Genomic DNA, 6878 nt, shown 5'->3' on the forward strand with positions numbered 1-6878 from the left:
GGGCAGGCTCCCTGACTGGCCTCGCTCCACCGCAGACCAACGATTTCTTTTTCAGTGTTTCCGCTGCCATCCTTTCGAGGAACCCCAAAGCTCTGAATGCTCAGCTCCTTGGTGTGGGCAGGGATCCCCGACCTCATTGTTCACTGCAGGGAGGCAAAACCTGAAGTCAGTCAGCCTGGGTTCAGGTATCAGCTCTGTGCCCCTGGGCAAGTTATTCAACTCCTCTGGGCTCTAGTTTCCCCATCTGCCAAACGGGAATAACGATTTAGTACCGGCACCTGCAAGGACTAAGGGACACGATATACACAAAGCATGTGGACAAGCCCGGCCCAAGATACCCTGATTATTATTATTCTCCCGCGATCCAGTCCAGTTCAAGATGTCTCTATTGTTCTGCACAGTCTCCACCCAGTGGCTCCACCTATGCAGGATCGACTCTTCCCAGCTGCTCCTGCCTTACCTGTCTGGAGCTTGTTTGAAGCCATGACTCACTGCAAAACTCTGCAGGTCCCATCAATCACCTCCCTGTCCCCACCTCTGTGTGTCACTCGTGGGTTCCTACTGGGAGGGAGGTCTTTTTCCTAATGCCCGGTCCACTTATTCACCAAGGATTATCGAGGGCCCACCACGTGCCAGGCCCTGTTCTGAGCACAGGGGCTTAGCCACGAACACAGACCTCTACCCTCACGAGCTGACATTCTAGTAGGAGAGCTAACCCACGAAGAGACATCGGTTCCTTACACCCCCGTTCTTCTCCGCAGACCAATCCTAAATAAATCACACACAAGAACAGGGCACGAAGGAAGCATTCCGGATCAAAAAGTGCCGAGTGTGACTTGGGAACATCCCGAGAACGAAACCGCTTGCCTCACTGAACTGGCACACTTTGTTCCTGGTGTCCCCTAGTAGTCACAGTGGCCCGTCAAAGCCTCTGGAATAGTATGTGTGTAACAGAGCTGGACAATAAAGTGCCCTGTTTACCCGTCTCATGCAGGGAGCATACGCCCACGGTTTCATGGTCTCGGAGCCACACTCTCTGGACAGAGCCTGATTCGGGATCCCCAGCGAGAACAGAGGCCAAGGCCCTGTGTTTAAAAGCACCGGAAATGGACTCTGAAGGTTCTGGTTCAGGTACTGGCATTGCCACTTAGAGCACAGCCCCAGGCATGGAGCTTTTCTCATGCCTCAGTTTCTTTCAGGCCATCTCTACGGTGTCTTCCGGCTTTGAAGTCTGAGGGTTGAGACCAACCATCATTAACACGAGACTCAGCAGATGCAGAGATTCCTTCAGTCAGCAACATGAGCCCCTCTGCCCTGGGACCTGGTGGGGGAGCAAGCCCAATGAGGAGCCTGTGGGGAGCATCCTGCGGGATACACTTGACTCCTCCTTTGTTTACTTCCTCCCTTCTACCTTCAAACTTGAGCAAACTCAGATGGAAATACCTCCGGGCCGCAAGGCAAACCTAAAATAGAAGTCGTGCAAAACCTCTGGTGGTCCCATTAGTCTCCCTTCTGTCCACTCGAAAACCATCCCAGACCTTGTCTGTCTCCTGGTCTCTAGACAGCGAGCCTAAAATAAGTCTCCCCGGTAGGAAATGCCTGGTCGGGATGGAGGTGACCCAAGTACAGAACAAACGGCCTGCTGGCCGCACACCCCAGGACAAGGACTCACCTAGGAATCTGCCCAGAGAAGAGTGAGCATCTGTTCTCACTTCAACTCACTGCGTCTCCCTCCAGGCGAGCCTGGAGGAAAGAAAATGTGACCCAAATGTCCAACACCCCCCTACTCAAAAGAGAGCTGCTCTCTCCCACTGCCCTCATGTGAGGAAGCCAGGTCCTGCAGGTTTCTGGAGCACTAATGCAGCTGGAACTATAGGTGACCAGTTAGGGCTCAAACAGGTGCTTGGCACAGGGTGGTGACATGTGGCCCATGGGCCGGTTGACAAAACCACCAAGAAAGCTCTAGAAAACAATATTCACTTAAAACAAACAAGAAACATACAGTCATGCTCGGTCTCAAAAATCAAAACCAGACAGGCCCACGGCTTGATCGCAAACACTAAAAATACATGTTCTAATGTCTAATGGCAATTAGGGGTGGTTTTCTTCCCTTCTCCCACAAGACCCGGCAGGTCTTTTAAAGGCCCCTGATAAGAGCACACCAGGGATGCAGGCCCAGGGGCCCTCTACTTGGCAGAAATGAACTTTGACTGGTTTTGCTTACACGTGTACAAAGGCAGGACTCAAAGAGTAGCTTCAAAGTTGGCTGGGTGACCCCCAAGGGTGCAAAGTCCTGCTTCGCACACCTGTGGGGGAATTTTTGTGACTCTCCCAGACACCCACGGGACCCGGCTACCGTCCCCTCCAGGTCGACACCGGCTAGGAGTTTCCATTTTGCCCAGAAATAAAGGCGTTCAGATAGCCCTTGGCAGTTAGGCACTCGGCCGGGCAGCCCGAAGGTGGGCCACCAGGATGGCCACTCACTGGACCGCTCCGACGGGGAAGGACGGGCACCTCGCAGTGTCCCAGTGAAAACGCACCCAGGCTACGGCTCTGCCTTCGCCCCAACCAACGCAGAGCTGAGAGATACATTAAGGACCGTTTCGGGGTAGTTAAAACCCACGCAAGCACCGCCCTGGCCTCTTAAATCTTCCCAAACTACAGCTCAGACTGGAGGGAAGCAGTTGCTGCGACCATAAAAGTCATCTTAAAAGGCAAGTTGGAAAAAAAAACCCGATACGCACTAGTTAGCAAGTCCGCAGTTAGGGGGGCGGTGGCACTAGGGCCGGGTCTGTGGGATCTGCGCGCCTGCAGGGGCTGCCCCGTCGGTACCCGGGTCCCCGCGCCCACCCGGCAGCCTCGGCCCCCCCCCCCCCGCGTCTGACGCCGGCGATCACACCCCACAGCTCCGTCCAATTAGGAAAATGACCGCGAGGAGACGGCGAGTGGGCAACGAGGAAGGGGAACTGAGACTAGGGAGGCTAGGGACAGGCCGTGGGGACCCCGCCAGCCGGCGAGCACCTTCAACAGGTCCCCGGCCCGGGGCGCCCCGACGCCGGCCAGGCGGGGGTCCCGCAGCGCACGACGTGCGGCCGCCGGCTGCCCTCGGGGGGCACCCCCAGCCCCCCCCCCCTCAGTCCGCTCGGCCCTCCCCCGCCACCACCACCCCCCCTCCCGGGACGGCGGGGACGCGCCGTAACCGTCCCCCCAACCCCCCCCCCCCCCCGCACCGGAGAATAAAGTTTGTGGGCAGCCGCAGGGGCGGGGCGGCGCGGCGAGGGGGTGAAACTTTGAGTCCCGGGCCGGGTGCGGGGGGAGCGCGCGGGGCGCCGGGACACCCACGTGCGGGCCCGGGAGCCGCCGCCGCCGCCGCCGCCGCCTCCCCGGCCTCCCGCTCCGCCGCCGCCGCCGCCACCGCGGCGCTTTCCTTTCATTTCTGCTTCTCTCTCTCCCTCTCTCTCTCTCTCTCTCTCTCTCTCATTCGCGCGCTCTCCTCGCTCTCGCCCTCTTTCGCTCGCTCCCTCCCTCCCTTCCCCCTCCCCCCCCCCCCAGACGCCATCTCTCCCTCTTTCCCCGGCTCTCCCTCTCTCCCTCCAGCTCCCCGGCATGAGGGAATGTGGAAGTGAAAGGAAAAGACGACATGTTTGCAGCGCGGCGCGGGCCTGCGCGCGGCCGTCCCCGGGGAGAGGCGGGGGGCGGGTCGGCCGCCGCCGCCTCGACCCACCCCCGCGCCCCCCGCGCCCCCGCCGGCGCGCCGCCCGGGGCTGCGGGGCCGGGGGCCGGGGGGCCGCGCGGGACACTCACCCTGGTCCGGGCGCGGCTCCTGCGCTGGGGGCCCTCGGCGGGCCGGGGCCGGGGCCGGGGCCGGGCCGGGGGCTCCTGGCTGCCCACCGCCCGGGCTGCTGCTGCGCGCCCGCCGCCCGCCTCCACGCGCGCCCGCCGCCTGCTCCTGCCGCCCTCCCTCCGGCTCCTCTCTTTCTCTCCCTCTCTCTCTCTCTCTCTCTCTCTCTCCCCCCCTCCTCTCTCCCTCTCCTCTCTCGCTCTCTCTCCCTCCTGCTCGCTCTCTCGCTCGCTCGCTCTCTCTCCCTCCCTGGAAGAAGGGAATGAGGCAGGGCTGACGTGAAGGGATGCAAAACAGCTCCTCCTAACCCAGCTCGCAGAGGAAGAGAGACAGAAAAGCAGCCCTTTTATCTCTCTTTTGTTTTCTCACTTCCTTCCACCCCCCCCCTCCAGCACCCCCCTCCTGTCAGCCCAAGTTTTCTTTTCTCTTTCTACCGCAGAGAGGATTTTTCTTCCTTTCTTTCTCTTTCTTTCGGTTCAACTCTCCCACTCAAATTGAAAGCCTGGAGGGTTTTCTTTCTCCTTTTTTTTTTCTTCCCTCTTTTCTTCCTTCTTCCTCCTTTCTTATTTCTCTAAAAGGGTTTTGTTTGCTGTGGGAGTTTCGTTTGAAAATCAAGTCACGCCTTTTTTCCTCCTTTTCTTTCTCTCTCTCTCTCTTTTTTTTTTCTCCTCTCAGCAGAAAAGGGGAACAAAGATTAACTGAAGCGGGGGAGAGGGGGAGCGTCTGAACCTCGCATGGAAATGGGGGGCCCGGCCCTGCCCCGCACAAAGGGGGCCCGGGGGCTGCGCGCCCCCTCCCCCCTGGGAAGCCCGGGGCGTCCTCCCGAGAGGAGGGTCGGCGGGGGCGGGGGCCGCGGCGGCGGCGGCGGCGGCTGGGTGCCGGCTCCTTCCGAAGTGCGGGCGGGGGCCGCCGAGTCCGCCCCTCCCCAGCCAGGGGTGGAAGGCTGGGTGTGTTCTTTACTTATATATTTTTAAAGTAGGCAGATGGGCTTGGAACAAACATCCCCGCAGAGCACTGAACTGTAAAAGAGCCTTTAAACAGCTGTTTGCAGAGCCCTGGACGGCCAGACTCGAGGGAGCGGCGCGGGCTGCGAGCGCCGGGGCCGGGGTGGGAAGGGGCTCGGAGGAGGCGCTGGGATCGCCGCCCCCCCCCCCCCCGCGCCTCCGCCCCCGAGGGCTCTCCGATCCCGGGGCCTGGGCCGCGCCCCCCGTCCCCACCCCGGGAGCGAGGCTGGGGGGCGCCGAGGCGTGGCCGTTCGCGGCGCGGGGGGTCGGGCCCCAGGCGCCTCCCCGCGGGGCCGCGGGCTTTGCCACCGCCTGGCCCCCCCCCGTTTCCCCCCCCCCCCCCGCCAGACCCCGCTCCCCGGGCAGGCCGGACCTTCGGCTTCCAACCTCCCGAACGCCCGCCACTCGGAGCCGCTTCTCGACTCCGACGCTGGGCCGGTCTGGAGTCCTCGGACTGAGCCGGGCAGAGTCGCCAGGAAGGGTCAATTATTCATGGGGCGCCTGGGCGTGCTCCCAAGACCTGCTCTGCCCTCAGCTTCTCCGGAGAAGTGGGGAGAAGGCAAGGGAAAAGTTCCCTGAGCAAAGTTGGCCACATTTCTCATTTTCCCAAGTAAGCTTTGAGCACCTGCTGGATGCCTGACCCACGGACGGGGGCTGCCGCCAAGGGGCTGGGGAGAAACGTGAGGTCTCCGTGGGCCCCCAGGGTTTCCGCAGGAAACAATGCCGGAGCGGGCTGCAGCCCGGGACCGGGTCATCGAGAGGAAGGAAAGCCTGAATCCTCACCCCTCCCTCTTCTCTTCCTTCCCCTTCTCTTCCTTCCTCCCGGCTGCTTCTCCTTGGCTCCACCCCTTCTCCTCATCAATTCCTCCCACACTTCCCTGCTCTCCCTGGCTTTTCACTGGAGGGTCCCTTCTCCCAGCGGGGAGCAGATGCTGAGCCCCATTGTCTCTCCCCCAGTGACTGCAGCCTCCCAGGGACGGGACCTGCCACTCTTCACCCCTCCCCCCAGCCCAGAGGCCCGGGCCTTTAGAGACTGGAGCCCCAAGGCCACTGCCCCTCGCCCCACCCTAAACCGGCTCCCGGTGTTGTGAGCAAGGACTCCAGTCGCTCAGAACGTGGTTTGTTTCTGACTGGGAGTGAGAAGACAGTAGCCCGAGACTGCTTCAGCCAGGGGGACACCATGGTTTTCACATCAGGGCACTGAGCCCGGTGTGACCCCGGCGCACTCGCCCACTAAGCCCTCTAAATAGGATAGAAGGGAAGCCACATTGCTGTCATTATTTATATACTCCCCCCTCGGCGCACCTCAGCTGTGTCCTCCAAACAAAGCAAAACGCAGCTCTGACAATCAGACATTCATTTAACAAATGCTTACTGAGTCCCTACTCTGTGCCCGCTCCTGTGCTGGATGCGGAGGAACTGGCCATCAGCACACGTGGCCCTCGCTTAGGCTTTGTAGACCCGCAGGGGAGGGGAAGAAGCCAGGAGGCCGGCAACCGCAATGCCATGAATGAACCAAGGAGGCGCCACAGAGCATTCTTGGAACCGGGGTGATCAGGGATGGCTTCCTGCGGGAGGTGACATCGAAAAGTAGGCCTGTGCCAGGCAAACGCATGGGAAGGTACAGCCTGTCCAAAGGCCCCAGGGCAAGAGAGCACATTCTCACAGATTCTTGGAATAGCCACAAGTATTTGCTGCGGTGTGGAGTACAGTGGGGGAGTGGGGAGTGAGGAAGGTCAGGGCACACAAGTCAGGGAGGGGCGAGTGGGGACTGTGTCAGGGCACAAGTCAGGCAGCGGGGCCCTATCAGCGAGATGTTCAAATTTTAGCTTCTCCCACTGCTAACTTCAAGAACTTGGGTGAACAACAGTCCCAGTGAATAACTTAGACTCGGTTTCCTCACTTATAAAATGGGGTCAAGAAGTCTTGCGCGGTGCAGAGACGGGGTCTTGTGTCTTAAGGGCGGGGGGCTCACTGGCTGCATATCCTGGGCAAGTTGATGTAAGTTTCCCATCTGTAACATGGGCATGAAA

General features: G+C 60.6%; 1 protein-coding gene across 2 annotated transcripts in view; it reads right to left on the bottom strand.

Annotated features, from left to right (window-relative positions):
* The window catches only part of ZNF710 (zinc finger protein 710), a 70470-nt gene extending 64844 nt beyond the window's left edge, over nt 1-5626 (bottom strand). The window contains exon 1 of one of the 2 annotated variants that reach the window (XM_042988046.1): nt 5471-5626. The gene's annotated coding sequence lies outside the window, so the exon portion shown is untranslated. Of the gene's footprint in view, nt 1-3804; nt 3911-5470 lie in introns of those variants that run through there. The other variant, XM_042988045.1, reaches the window with a different exon arrangement.
* Between the last annotated feature and the right edge of the window lie 1252 nt (nt 5627-6878).

Source organism: Panthera tigris, chromosome B3 (assembly GCF_018350195.1).
Source record: "Panthera tigris isolate Pti1 chromosome B3, P.tigris_Pti1_mat1.1, whole genome shotgun sequence".
Lineage (NCBI taxonomy): Eukaryota > Metazoa > Chordata > Mammalia > Carnivora > Felidae > Panthera > Panthera tigris.